Raw genomic sequence first — 13707 nt, 5'->3', positions numbered from 1 at the left:
CTTCATGTCTTAAAGTAAGGATGGACTGTCTTTTCTCTTTGCTTATTTGAGCTGTTCTTGCCGTAATATGGACTTGGTCTTTTACCAAATAGGGCTATCTTCTGTATACCACCCCTACCTTGTCACAACACAACTGATTGGCTCATACGCATTTAGAAGGAAAGAAATTCCACAAATTAACTTTTAAGAAGGCACACCATGAAGCTGGTTGAGAGAATGCCAAGCATGTGCAAAGCTGTCATCAAGGCAAAGGGTGGCTATTTGAATCTCAAATTAAAAATATAGTTTGATTTATTTAAATATTTTTTGGTTACTAAATGATTCCATATGTGTTATTTCATAGTTTTGATGTCTTCACTATTATTCTACAATGTAGAAAATAGTAAAAAGAAAGAAAAACCCTTGAATGAGTAGGTGTTCTAAAACTTTTGACCAGTAGTGTAAGTATTCAGACCCTTTAGTCAGTACTTTGTTGAAGTACCTTTGGCAGCGATTGCAGCCTCGAGTCTTCTTGGGTATGACGCTACAAACTTGAAACACCTGTATTTGGGGACTTTCTCCCATTCTTCTCTGCAGATCTTCTCAAGCTCTGTCAGGTTGGATGGGGAGCGTCGCTGCACAGCTATTTTCAGGTCTCTCCAGAGATGTTTGAACGGGTTCTATTCCGGGCTTTTCTGGGTCACTCAAGGACATTCAGAGACTTATCCCGAAGCCACTCCTGCGTTGTCTTGGCTGTGTGCTTAGGGTCATTGTCCTGTTGGAAGGTGAACCTTCGCCCCAGTCTGAGGTCCTGAGCGCTGTGGATCAGGTTTTCATCAAGGATCTATCTGTACTTTGCTCCATTCATCTTTCCCTCGATCCTGACTAGTAGGGATGGTATTGGCCAGGTGATGAGCTGTGCCTGGTTTCCTCCAGACGTGACGCTTGGCATTCAAGCCAAAGGATCAGATAATCTTGTTTCTCATGGTCTGAGAGTCCTTTAGGTGCCTTTTGGCAAACTCCAAGCGGGCTGTCATGTGCCTTTTACTGAGGAGTGACGTCCATCTGGCCACTCTACCATAAATAACTGATTGGTGGGGTGCTGTAGAGATGGTTGTCCTTCTGGAAGTTTCTCCCATCTCCACAGAGGAACTCTGGAGCACTGTCAGAGTTACCATCGGGTTCTTGGTCACTTCCCTGACCAAGGCCCTTCTCCACATATTGCTCAGTTTGGCCAGGCAGCAAGCTCTAGGAAGAGTCGTGGTGGTTCCAAACTTCTTCCATTTAAGATTATTGGAGGCCACTGTGTTGTTGGGGATGCTGCAGAAATGTTTTGTTGCCCTTCCTCAGATGTGTGCCTCGACACAATCCTGTCTCGGAGCTCGACAGACAATTCCTTCGACCTCATGGCTTGGTTTTTGCTCTGACATGCACTGTCAACGGTGTCACCTTATATAGACAGGTGTGTGCCTTTCTAAATCATGTCAAATCAATTGAATTTACCCCAGGTGGACTCCAGTCAAGTTGTAGAAACATCTCAAGGATGATCAATGGAAACAGGATGCACCTGAGCTCAATTTCAACACCCAAATAGCTACCGACTTGATCCATGACCTTTTATCCCAGGCTGAGACAGAGTCACCTGAAGCAGTAAAGCTGATTATGGGAGACGTTATCACGTGCAGTCTATCTAAACACTTACCATCATATCAGCAATATGTTACATGTCTTCCCCAAAATGAAGCCGGTCTGGACCTCCGTTATGGTAACATCCCAGGTGCATATTTTTCCAAGGCACTACCCAATCTTGGGGGTTCGGATCATAACATGGTTCAGCACATCCCAGTCTACAAACTGTGTTTGCAGCGAGAGAAGGCTAAAAAGGTGGAGATGAACAGCTGGACTCCTGAAGCTAGTGAAGTCCTCCAGGACTGTTCTGAGTCCACTGACTGGGCGGCCCTGACGGACAGCTCCTATGACCTGGAAGAGGCAGCGGATACTGTCTCTGAGTACATCCGTTTCTGTGAGGATCTCATTATTCCCAAAAAGAAAGTCAACATCTTCTCCAATAATAAACCGTGTGTAACTCAGGAATTAAAAGAGCTCCTCAACCAGAAAAAAATTGTGTTTAAATCAGGTGGCAGTAAAGAGGAAAGGAAAAATATTCAGAGGCGACTCAAAAGCAAAATCAAGGAGTGCAAGGCAGCATACAAAGACAAATTAGAAAACCTTTTCAAGGACAAGTTCAGTAGGAAAGCCTGGCAAGGGCTACAAACCATCACAGGCTACAAACCAAAGAGACATTTTATGACCATCGAAAATGACCTTGCTTTTGCAAATGATTTGAACAGTTTCTATTGTAGGTTTGACATGTGTGATTTTACATCGTAGCAGAAAGTGGCCTTGGACAGTACAGACAGCATACCACCTGTTGATATACAGATCTCTGTAAATGACGTCAAGCAATACTTTCAACGTGTCAACCCACGAAAATCATATCGTCCAGACGGCGTCAGCAGCATGGCACTTCAGGCATGCGCAGACCAGCTCGCATTACCGTTCCAGAAGCTGTTCCAGCCATCACTGAACAGTGGGGTGATTCCAGTCTTATGGAAGAAGTCGCTGATTTTCCTAGTACCTAAAAACAACAGGCCAAAAGAAAAGAAAGATTTATGCCCTGTAGTCCTGACACCTGTACCTATGAAATGTTTTGAAAAAAGAATTCAAAAACAAATTCTCTCTCGTCTCTCATCCCAATTAGATCCAAACCAATTCACCTATCGTGCCTGCAGGGGTGTTGATGATGCGTTACTGGGCATGCTGAACAATATCTATGAACATTTACAAAAGGCAAATAGCCTAGTGAAAATTATATTATTTGACTTCAGTAGTGCATTTAACACCACCCAACCCCACCTACTGGTGAATAAGCTGGTGCATTTGGGTGTCAACTCTCTACTGATCAAGTGGATTAATAGTTTCCTTGTGAACCATACTCATCAAGTGAAGTTTAACTCCGCCATCTCTACATCTAGAACGGTGAATACGGGAGCCCCTCAAGGTTGCGTACTTTCACCGATACTGTACACACTGTACACAAACGATTTTCAAGCCTCCGACTCAGCCCACAAATTCTTTAAATATGCAGATGACACCGCTGTTGTAGGTTTCCTCCCCCCAGACCAAGCCTCTCTTCAAGGTTTTAACAGAGAAATTGCAAAGTTTGTCCAGTGGTGCGCAGATAACTTTCTTGAAATAAACGATAAGAAAACAAAAGAGATGGAAATTGATTTCAGAAGGAACAAAACTCCACTACCCCCTATGAAGATCAATGGGGAATCAGTCGATAAAGTGACCACATATAAATACCTGGTAATCGAAATAGACAATTAACTGAAATTCAATGACTGTGCCTTTGCAAAGATAAAGAAATTGCAACAGAGAACGTTTTTCTTTTGCAAACTGAACCATTTTAATGTCGACCGCCATATCTTACAAATGTTCTATAAATCTGTCCTGCAGAGTGTGCTGTCCTTTGGCCTCATATGCGTGTTTTGAAACATGCAAGTGTAAGACCAAGTCAAGCTTCAGCGCTTGATTAAGACGGCGGGAACGATAATTGGTATAGATCAAGAATCAGCCACCAACCTGTACACAAAACTCATCCTCCTAAAACTTGAAAGCGTTTAACAGGACAGTACTCATCCCTTCACTCAAAACTCAGTTACAGCAGCAGCTGGACAAGGGGCAAGAGACTTCTTCAAAACAAAATCAAAACAGATAGATATGGGGACTGTTTTATTCCAACAGCCATTAGGCTGTATAATAGATAGTCTGTTGGTCCCTCCAGTACACAGCATATTGCACCTTCACTTTAAATGTGTAGCTATAGCACTTTTAATGAATTATATTGTGTAGTTTCTGTGTTTTCATGTTTTATGTACTGTCTTTTTAAGCACATGACCAAATTAATTTCCCCCTGGTGGGATAATCAAGTTTTTATAATCAAGTTGATCAGAATCTGAATCTGAGTCTCATAGCAAAAAGTATAAGGTATTTCTGTTTTTGCTTTGTCAAAACGGGGTATTGTGTGTAGATTGAGAGGATTTTTATTTATTTAATCCATTTTAGAATAAGGCTGTAAAATGTGGAAAAAGTGAAGGGGTCTGAATACTTTTCGAATGAGCTGTGTGCGTATATATATATATATATAGTATCTCACAAAAGTGAGGACACCCCTCACATTTTTGTAAATATTTGAGTATATCTTTTCATGTGACAACACTGAAGAAATGACACTTTGCTACAATGTAAAGTAGTGAGTGTACAGCTTGTATAACAGTGTACATTTGCTGTCCCCTCAAAATAACACAACACACAGCCATTCATGTCTAAACCGCTGGCAACAAAAGTGAGTACACCCCTAAGTGAAAATGTCAAAATTGGGCCCAAAGTGTCAATATTTTGTGTGGCCACCATCATTTTCCAGCACTGCCTTAACCCTCTTGGGCATGGAGTTCACCAGAGCTTCACAGGTTGCCACTGGAGTCCTCTTCCACTCCTCCATGACGACATCACGGAGCTGGTGGATGTTAGAGACCTTGCACTCCTCCACCTTCCGTTTGAGGATGCTCCACAGATGCTCAATAGGGTTTAGGTCTGGAGACATGCTTGGCCAGTCCATCACCTTTACCCTCAGCTTCTTTAGCAAGGCAATGGTCGTCTTGGAGGTGTGTTTGGGGTCGTTATCATTTTGAAATACTGCCCTGCGGCCCAGTCTCCGAAGGGAGGGGATCATGCTCTGCTTCAGTATGTCACAGTACATGTTGGCATTCATGGTTCCCTCAATGAACTGTAGCTCCCCAGTGCCGGCAGCACTCATGCAGCCCCAGACCATGACACTCCCGCCACCATGCTTGACTGTAGGCAAGACACACTTGTCTTTGTACTCCTCACCTGGTTGCCGCCACACACGCTTGACACCATCTGAACCAAATAAGTTTATCTTGGTCTCATCAGACCACAGGACATGGTTCCAGTAATCCATGTCCTTAGTCTGCTTGTCTTCAGCAAACTGTTTGCGGGCTTTCTTGTGCATCATCTTTAGAAGAGATGCTCATCTTCCTTCTGGGACGACAGCCATGCAGACCAATTTGATGCAGTGTGCGGCGTATGGTCTGAGCACTGACAGGCTGACCCCCCACCCCTTCAACCTCTGCAGCAATGCTGGCAGCACTCATACGTCTATTTCCCAAAGACAACCTCTGGATATGACGCTGAGCACGTGCACTCAACTTCTTTGGTCGACCATGGCGAGGCCTGTTCTGAGTGGAACCTGTCCTGTTAAACCGCTGTATGGTCTTGGCCACTGTGCTGTAGCTCAGTTTCAGGGTCTTGGCAATCTTCTTATAGCCCAGGCCATCTTTATGTAGAGCAACAATTCATTTTTTCAGATCCTCAGAGAGATCTTTGCCATGAGGTGCCATGTTGAACTTCCAGTGACCAGTATGAGGGAGTGTGAGAGCGATGACACCAAATTTAACACACCTGCTCCCCATTCACACCTGAGACCTTGTAACACTAACGAGTCACATGACACCGGGGAGGGAAAATGACAAATTGGGCCCAATTTGGACATTTTCACTTAGGTGTGTACTCACTTTTGTTGCCAGCGGTTTAGACATTAATAGCTGTGTGTTGAGTTATTTTGAGGGGACAGCAAATTTACACTGTTATACAAGCTGCACACTCACTACTTTACATTGTAGCAAAGTGTCATTTCTTCAGTGTTGTCACATGAAAAGATATACTCAAATATTTACAAAAATGTGAGGGGTGTACTCACTTTTGTGAGATACTATATATATATATATACAGGTGCGAAAAAAATTAAGAGACCACTGCAAAATTATCATATTCTCTGGTTGTACTATTTATAGGTATGTGTTTGGGTAAAAATAACATTTTAGTTTTATTCTATAAACTACTGACAACATTTCTCCCAAATTCCCCCCCAAAATATTGTCATTTAGAGCACTTATTTGCAGAAAATGACAACTGGTCAAAATAACAAAAAAATGCAGTGTTGTCAGACCTCGAATAATGCAAAGAAAATAAGTTCATGTTCATTTTTAAACAACACAATATTAATGTTTTAACTTAGGAAGAGTTCAGAAATCAATATTTGGTGGAATAACCCTGATTTTCAATCACAGCTTTCATGCGTCTTGGCATGCTCTCCACCAGTCTTTCACATTGATGTTGCGTGAATTTATGCCACTCCTGGTGCAAAAATTCAAGCAGCTCGGCTTTGTTTGATGGCTTGTGACCATCCATCTTCCTCTTGATCACATTCCAGACGTTTTCAATAGGGTTCAGGTCTGGAGATTGGGCTGGCCATGACAGGGTCTTGATCTGGTGGTCCTCCATCCACACCTTGATTGACCTGGCTGTGTGGCATGGCGCATTGTCCTGCTGGAAAAAACAATCCTCAGAGTTGGGGAACAATGCCAGAGCAAAAGGAAGCAAGTTTTCTTCCAGGACAACCTTGTACGTGGCTTGATTCATGCGTCCTTCACGAAGACAAATCTGCCCGATTCCAGCCTTGCTGAAGCACCCCCAGATCATCACCGATCCTCCACCAAATTTCACAGTGGGTGCGAGACACTGTGGCTTGTAGGCCACTCCAGGTCTCCGTCTAACCATTAGACGACCAGGTGTTGGGCAAAGCTGAAAATTGGACTCATCAGAGAAGATGACCTTACTCCAGTCCTCTACGGTCCAATCCTTATGGTCTTTTACAACTCAGCCTGGCTCTTCTTTGCTTCTCATTGATGAAGGGCTTTTTTCTAGCTTTGCACGACTTCAGCCCTGTCCCTATGAGCCTGTTTCGAACCGTCCTCGCTGTGCATTTCACCCCAGCTGCCGTTTGCCATTCTTTTTGTAGGTCACTTGATGTCATCCTACGGTTGTTGAGTGACATTCTAATTAGTTGGCGGTCATCCCGGTCAGTAGAGAGTCGTTTTCGCCCTCTGCCGGTCTGTAGCTTTGTTGTCTCCAATGTCTGCTGCTTGACCTTGTTCTTATGAACCACCGTCTTTGAAATTTTAAGGATGGAAGCAACCTGACGCTCACTGTATCCCTCTGCCAGTAAAGCCAGAATTTAACCCTTCTTTTCCTCACTCAAAACTTTCCTTTTCAAGTCTTTTGGCAAGTTCAATAGTTATTTTTTGATTAATATTACTTTTGAGGTACTATTAGCACTGTTTTTGCCATCCAGCTGGTCCTATTGCAAGAGGATAGTGATGACCACAGCAGTGGTTTTTATACTTTTCCTCGTTAAATAAGATGTGGTTCATGTGATCACCTAATCAGTACCTAATTCAGTAGAATGATGTGTGCCTGTCTCTTAATTTTTTCCACAGCTGTATATATAATATAACACTAGAGAAGCCAACCTTATCTTATCTTATATAACCTTATATATATATATATATATATATTTATATATATATATATATATATATATGAGTAAGCTTTGAGGATAAGGTCGGCTTCTCTAGTGTTTTATTTATATCTTTCTCTCTAACACACACACACACACACACACACACACACACACACACACACACTGTGCAGACCTGTTTGCTCTTTACTGAGACACATCCTGTGGTGTAGATTGAGTCATCCTGTGCAGGGAATGAGTAAGGAGACGCAGGAGAAGGAGGTACTGAAGCAAAAGAGGAGATGGACTGAGGAGAACGGTAGGGGAACAAAGCACAGTGGAGGATAGAGGGAGGACTATAAAGTATAGCAGAGGATAGAAGGATGAAGGGAGCGTTTTCAGGGAGGGGAAGAATAACTGATGATATGTGAGAGATCTGAGAGAGTATGTGTGTGTGTAGAAATGTGAAGAGAACAGTTGAGAGAGAGGCCAGACTGAAAAGAGAGAGCGGGGGTGTGTGTGGGGGGGGGGGGGGCTTCATTTAAAGCATCTGTCACCACACTATTAGACACACACACACACACACAGCGAGAGTGATAAATAGAAAGTGTGAAGTACATAGCCATAATGGTAAAAACATTGCCTCAGCTTCAAATGATTTAGGAGCTTCTGAACAGTTGGCTGGAATTTTAAAAAATACATTTTTAACACAATGCCCTGTAGGCATCTAACAAAAAAAGTTTTGAACATGTGTCAAGTCACTGAGACACTGTGTCAGGACAGTAATGATCAGACAAAGTGTGTGTGTTTGTGTTTGACAGTGAGTGTGTGACACTGTGTGTGTCCATGTTGTGGTTACAGTGAGCTGAAAGATCCAGTGAATCGAGTCCCTTGTCATTTCAAGGTGAGCCGAATGTTTTACCCTCCAATTGGCGGCTGGAGAGTGTGTGTGTGGGTGGGTGGGAGGGTGTGTGTGTGCATATGTGTGTGTGTGTGAGGGATGCGTTACTGCACAGTAATCAAACCTTGCTCTCGACCACTAACAGAACAGGACACTGTAGTGTATAGGTCTCTGGTGAGAGCTCCTTTGATGTAGGGATAGGGTTACAACAGAAACAACTCGATGGTTAAGTTTAGCCATTAATTCAGAAAGGTTAAGTTAAGGGTTAAGGTTTGGGATATGATTACAACAGAAACAACTCAATGGTTTAGTTAAGCCATTAATTCAGAAATGTTAAGTTAAGGTTTGGGATAGGTTCACAACAGAAACAACTAGACGGTTAAGTTTAGGCATTAATTCAGAAATGTTAAGTTAGGGTTAAGGTTTGGGATAGGGTAAAAAAACAACAACGAGTGCTTAGCACTGGGATTGAACACACGACCCTTGGAACAGGAGCTTGTGTCTTACACCCACCCACCATCCCTGTCCACAACACCCTAGCAAACTGCAAGCCTACATAATTGTTATAGTGCTCACCATTGCCCCCTAGTGGCCAGTTTTTAAATAATCTCCCGACGTCCTGGCTGCCTGGATGGACGTCAAATTTAGCCTTGCCTCTTAAACGACCTGGCGGGTGTGTGTGTGTGTGTGTGTTTGTGTGTGTGGATTAGGGATTCAGAAGTGGGACAAGGAAAATAAGTGGGGGGAAAGGATTACATGTATACTGAAGAAAAATATAAACGCAACATGCATCAATTTCAAAGATTTTACTGAGTTACAGTAAGCATCTCTTTGTTTATGCTTCGTCTTCTAAGTTAACCTTGGGATCTACACTGAACAAAAATATAGTTCATATAAGGAAATCAGTCAATTGAAATAAATTAATTAGGCCCTAATCTATAGATTTCACATGACTGGGAATACAGATATGCATCTCTTGGTCACAGATACCTTAAAAAATTCAGAGCATCCCAAACATGCTCAATGGGTGACATGTCTGACGAGTATGCAGGCCATGGAAGAACTGGGACCTTTTCAGCTTCCAGGAATTGTGTACAGATCCTTGCGACATGGGGCTGTGCATTATCATGATGAAACATGAGGTGATGGCGGCTGATGAATGGCATGACAATGGGCCTCAGGATCTTGTCACGGTATCTCTGTGCATTCAAATTGCCATTGATAAAATGCCATTGTGTTCGTTGTCTGTAGCGTATGCCTGCCCATTCGATAACCCCAGCGCCACCATGGGGCACTCGGTTCACAATGTTGACATCAGCAATCCGCTCGTCCTCCACGACGTCATACACGTGGTCTGCGGTTGTGAGGCAGGTTGGACCTCCTGCCAAATTCTCTAATTTTCGAATGAACATTCAATTCTCTGGCCACAGCTCTGGTGGACATTCCTGCAGTCAGCATGCCAATTGCACGCTCCCTCAAAACTTGAGACATCTGTGGCATTGTGTTGTGTGACAAAACTACACATGTATTTATTGTCCACAGCACAAGGCACACCTGTGTAATGATCATGCTGTTTAATCAACTTATTGATATACCACACCTGTCAGGTGGATGGATTATCTTGGCCAAGGAGCAATGCTCACTTACAGGGATGTAAACAAATTTGTGCACATTTTAGAGAAATAAGCGTTTTGTGCATGTGACACATTTCTGAGATATTTTATTTCAGCTCACGAAACATGGGAAAAACACTTCACATGTTGAGTTTATATTTTTGTTCAGTGTACTTGTATCTTTGTGATTCTTTAACTTTGGGGTTAACAGGAGAAACACACACACACAACTGGAGGGGTAGTGAAGTGTAGCACGTATTCAATACTCTTGTCTCTATTCAGACTGATCTTTTCTTATTTTTCTATACTTCTTCTTCCTCTGTTCTCCTCTTCTTATCACCCCCCAATTTCCTCCCTCCTCCTCACCCTCCTCTCATTATCTCCAGTTACTCCCTCCTTTATCTGTGTCCCCTTTTTTCCTCTAAATATTCTCCACATTTCATTCCTCTGTCTCATCTCTCTCTTCCCTATCACTCACTGTCTCTCTCTTCCCCATCACTCACTGTCTCTCTCTCTCCCATCACTCTATCAATTAACCCTCAGTCTATACCTCCTCTCTCATCTCTCCATCAACCTGACCCTCCATGCCCTCTCTCTCTTCCATCCATATATCATTAGCCCACTGTATCTCTCTTTTCTCATTCTCATCCTTCCTTCCTTTTTGTCTGTCTGGTAATCAGGATGTCTGGGTCTCTGTAGTCTCTCACTCTGTCACTGGCCTGATAACACACACACGCATACATTTGCACGCACGCACGAATGCACGCACGCACAAACATGAACACACACACACAAACACACGCACGCACACACACGCATGCACGCATAGATGAACACCAACACACACCAACACTCCCTCCCTCCCTCTCTCTCTCTCTCTCTCTCTCTCTCTCTCTCTCTCTCTCTCTCTCGCTATATATATTTGCCTCTCACCATTTCTTTGCTTTTCTCCCTCCTCTATCTTTCTCTCACCTCCTTTTGTCTCTCACCCCATCTGTCACCCTCCCCCGTTCTGTCTCTCTAACTCTCTCTTTCCTCTCTCCTCTCCAGAGATACTCCTCAGTCTAAATACATATATTTGTCATAGCCTATAGATTAACCATCATAGTCTCTCTAGCTCCCTTTATATTTCATTAAACCATTCGCTCCTCTCCTCTCTCTGTGCTATCTCTCTGTCCGTCTCTATTCCTCTCCTCCCTCTGTGTTATCTATCTGTCTGTCTGTTTCTACCTCTTCTCTCATCAATAAGCTCTCACAGTCTCACTGCAGAATCCGACGTTTGTCTATAAACTTAACATTTTAAAGGTTAAGTTTAGGCATTAATTCTGAATGGTTAAGTTAAGGGTTAAGGTTTGGGGAAGGGTTAAAACAAAAACAAAAAAGTGTTTGCCTAATGCTGGGATTGAAGACGTGGCCCTCGGAGCCAGAGGTTAAATTAAGGGTTAAGGGTTGGAATAGGGTTAAAACAAGTGCCTAGAACCAGGATTGAACACGCAACCCTCGAAGCTGGGAGCCTACTTGATGGTAATAGCGCTCACCGTTGCCCCTAGTGGCCGGTTTTGAAGTAATCTCCCGACGTCCTGGGTACCAGGACAGACGTCGAGTTTCGCAGTGGATCTTGAGCAACCTTGCTGCTCTCTTCTATCTGTCTACTTATATCTGTGCGTCTACCTCAATGTGTTTACTTTACATCAGTGCGTGACTGGGCCTCTGTCTTAGAACCCAGAGTACTGAAGGAGGTAAATTTGTGTGGCAAAAGGGAACAGTGAACATGCACATGAATGGCTATAGACTCTTACACACATGCACGCCACTCACACACACACACACTCAAACGTATAGGTACACGTACCCTATGCAGCACACACATCATAAACTAAACATATGCAACACTCACACTCTTATGCCGCATAAACACAAATACGCTTAGATCTGTGTGAACATAAATTGTAGGAGAAGAGAGTATCTGCAGCAATACACTCAGGGACAGCTTTGTGCTTTGAGCTATTCACTAGAGCTAACCCAGTGGAGGTATAACACACACAGCTTTAAAACACCACATCACCGGCTGCACAGAGTTCATTGGGCTTTATATAGCAGAATACACACGCATGGACAAGCACGCACACACACACACACACACACACACACACACACACACACACACACACACACACACACACACACACACACACACACACACACACACACACACACACACACACACACACACACACACACACACACACACATACACACATAGCATGCCGTAACAGACTGTGTCAAAGCCTACAGTGACAGATGGATTGGATTACTCACCTGCCACAGTACACCACAATCACAAAGGACAGCACAAACACAAAGAACACACACACTACACAAACACACACACACAGCATCACACATTCGAACACCCTTGCAGGATCAAAGTCACTCTCAATGATTGAGGGGACAAATAGAAACAAATTCTGCATGGGCACTTGGCAATACAAACCCACCACTATGGGACAATCACATACCAACAGGCAATTACAAAAGCCCTAACATACAAGCACTAACTACAACAACAAAAACACAACAACTCAAGGGCAGCCTCACAAACACAGGTGTGTTTGTGTGTGTTTGTGTGTGCGCGCGTGTGTGTGTTGTGTAATGAATGTTCTCTGTCCACTGATCACTCCTCTATAACTACTGTCCTTCATCCCTCTCTCACTCACCTCCACTCCTTTCTACGCTCTTCCTCTGCTCCCATCCACACACCTCTTTTCTCTCCTCTCCTCCTTTCTCTGTCACACTCCTCCAGTTAATCGTCTGTCTTAGTCCAGCTCTTGTTCCCCCCGCTGTCACTCTCTTTCTCTCTCTCTGTCTATGTTGCTGACTCCCGTGCTCCGCGGCGCCAACTGATCCTCTGCTTCTCTCCCCCCCCCCCCTCTCTCTCTCTCTTTCACCCTCTCACTCTCTCTGTCTCTCTGACCCACCCTATCTCTCTGTTTCCCCCCCCTCTCTCTCTCTCTCTATCTCTCTATCTCTCTATCTCTCTCTCTCACGGTCTCTCTCTCTCCTTTCTCTGTCTCTCTGTCTCTCTCACCTGTGTTAATCCAGTGTGTGTCCTTGTTTCCCTGGCTGTGTCTGCTGTGTCTGCCTGCGGTACCAGACCCGACCAGACCTGAGCCGACCAGGCGAAAGTTTGGCAGCACAGAGGTCCCTTCTCCTGGGACACTGGCCAGGGGTGTTGATACACACACACACACACACACACACACACACACACACACACACACACACACACACACACACACACACACACACACACACACACACACACACCAGGGTTGGAGTCAATTCTGAATTTCTGAATTTAATTCAATTTAACCTATGAATTAAAATTCTAATTTGAATTGGCCAACCCCACAGGAAGCAACATTTGAATTGAATTGTAATTAAAGGAATTAAATTCAAACCAATTCAAAGAAATTCAACTGAGACATGGAACATACAGTATGAGTCTCATTCTACCACCGCTTACTCTAGAATACTAATAAAAATTAGTATGATTATTACTCAATGATGTCAAGTAGTATTTTGTTAGTATTTTTGTCATGTGATGGTAGGTTGTTCCATTCTGTTCCATCCTTCCATTCTGGAGTGTTTGATCTAACGCATTCTGGGAAAAAGTCTATTTTTTACATATTTTATAACATGAAATATTAGATATTAACCTACAAAATATTCTTAGAATGTTTCCAGACCACTGTAATTATGTAAAACAA

The 13707-nt window shown here is 43.4% G+C and overlaps 2 protein-coding genes across 2 annotated transcripts in view; one reads left to right on the top strand and one right to left on the bottom strand.

The window, feature by feature from the left end:
- LOC121544095 (verprolin-like) overlaps positions 1 to 12837 on the bottom strand; it is a 29422-nt gene extending 16585 nt beyond the window's left edge. Inside the window, exon 1 of the mRNA XM_041854114.2 lies at positions 12655 to 12837. The gene's annotated coding sequence lies outside the window, so the exon portion shown is untranslated. The remainder of the gene's footprint in view (positions 1 to 12654) is intronic.
- Positions 1 to 13707, top strand: part of LOC121544127 (dedicator of cytokinesis protein 2-like) — a 180323-nt gene that overhangs the window by 99664 nt on the left and 66952 nt on the right. The window lies entirely within an intron of this gene.

The sequence above is a fragment of the Coregonus clupeaformis genome, chromosome 3 (genome assembly GCF_020615455.1).
Source record: "Coregonus clupeaformis isolate EN_2021a chromosome 3, ASM2061545v1, whole genome shotgun sequence".
NCBI classification, from domain to species: Eukaryota; Metazoa; Chordata; class Actinopteri; order Salmoniformes; family Salmonidae; genus Coregonus; species Coregonus clupeaformis.
This window is presented reverse-complemented; position numbering and strand designations above follow the sequence as displayed.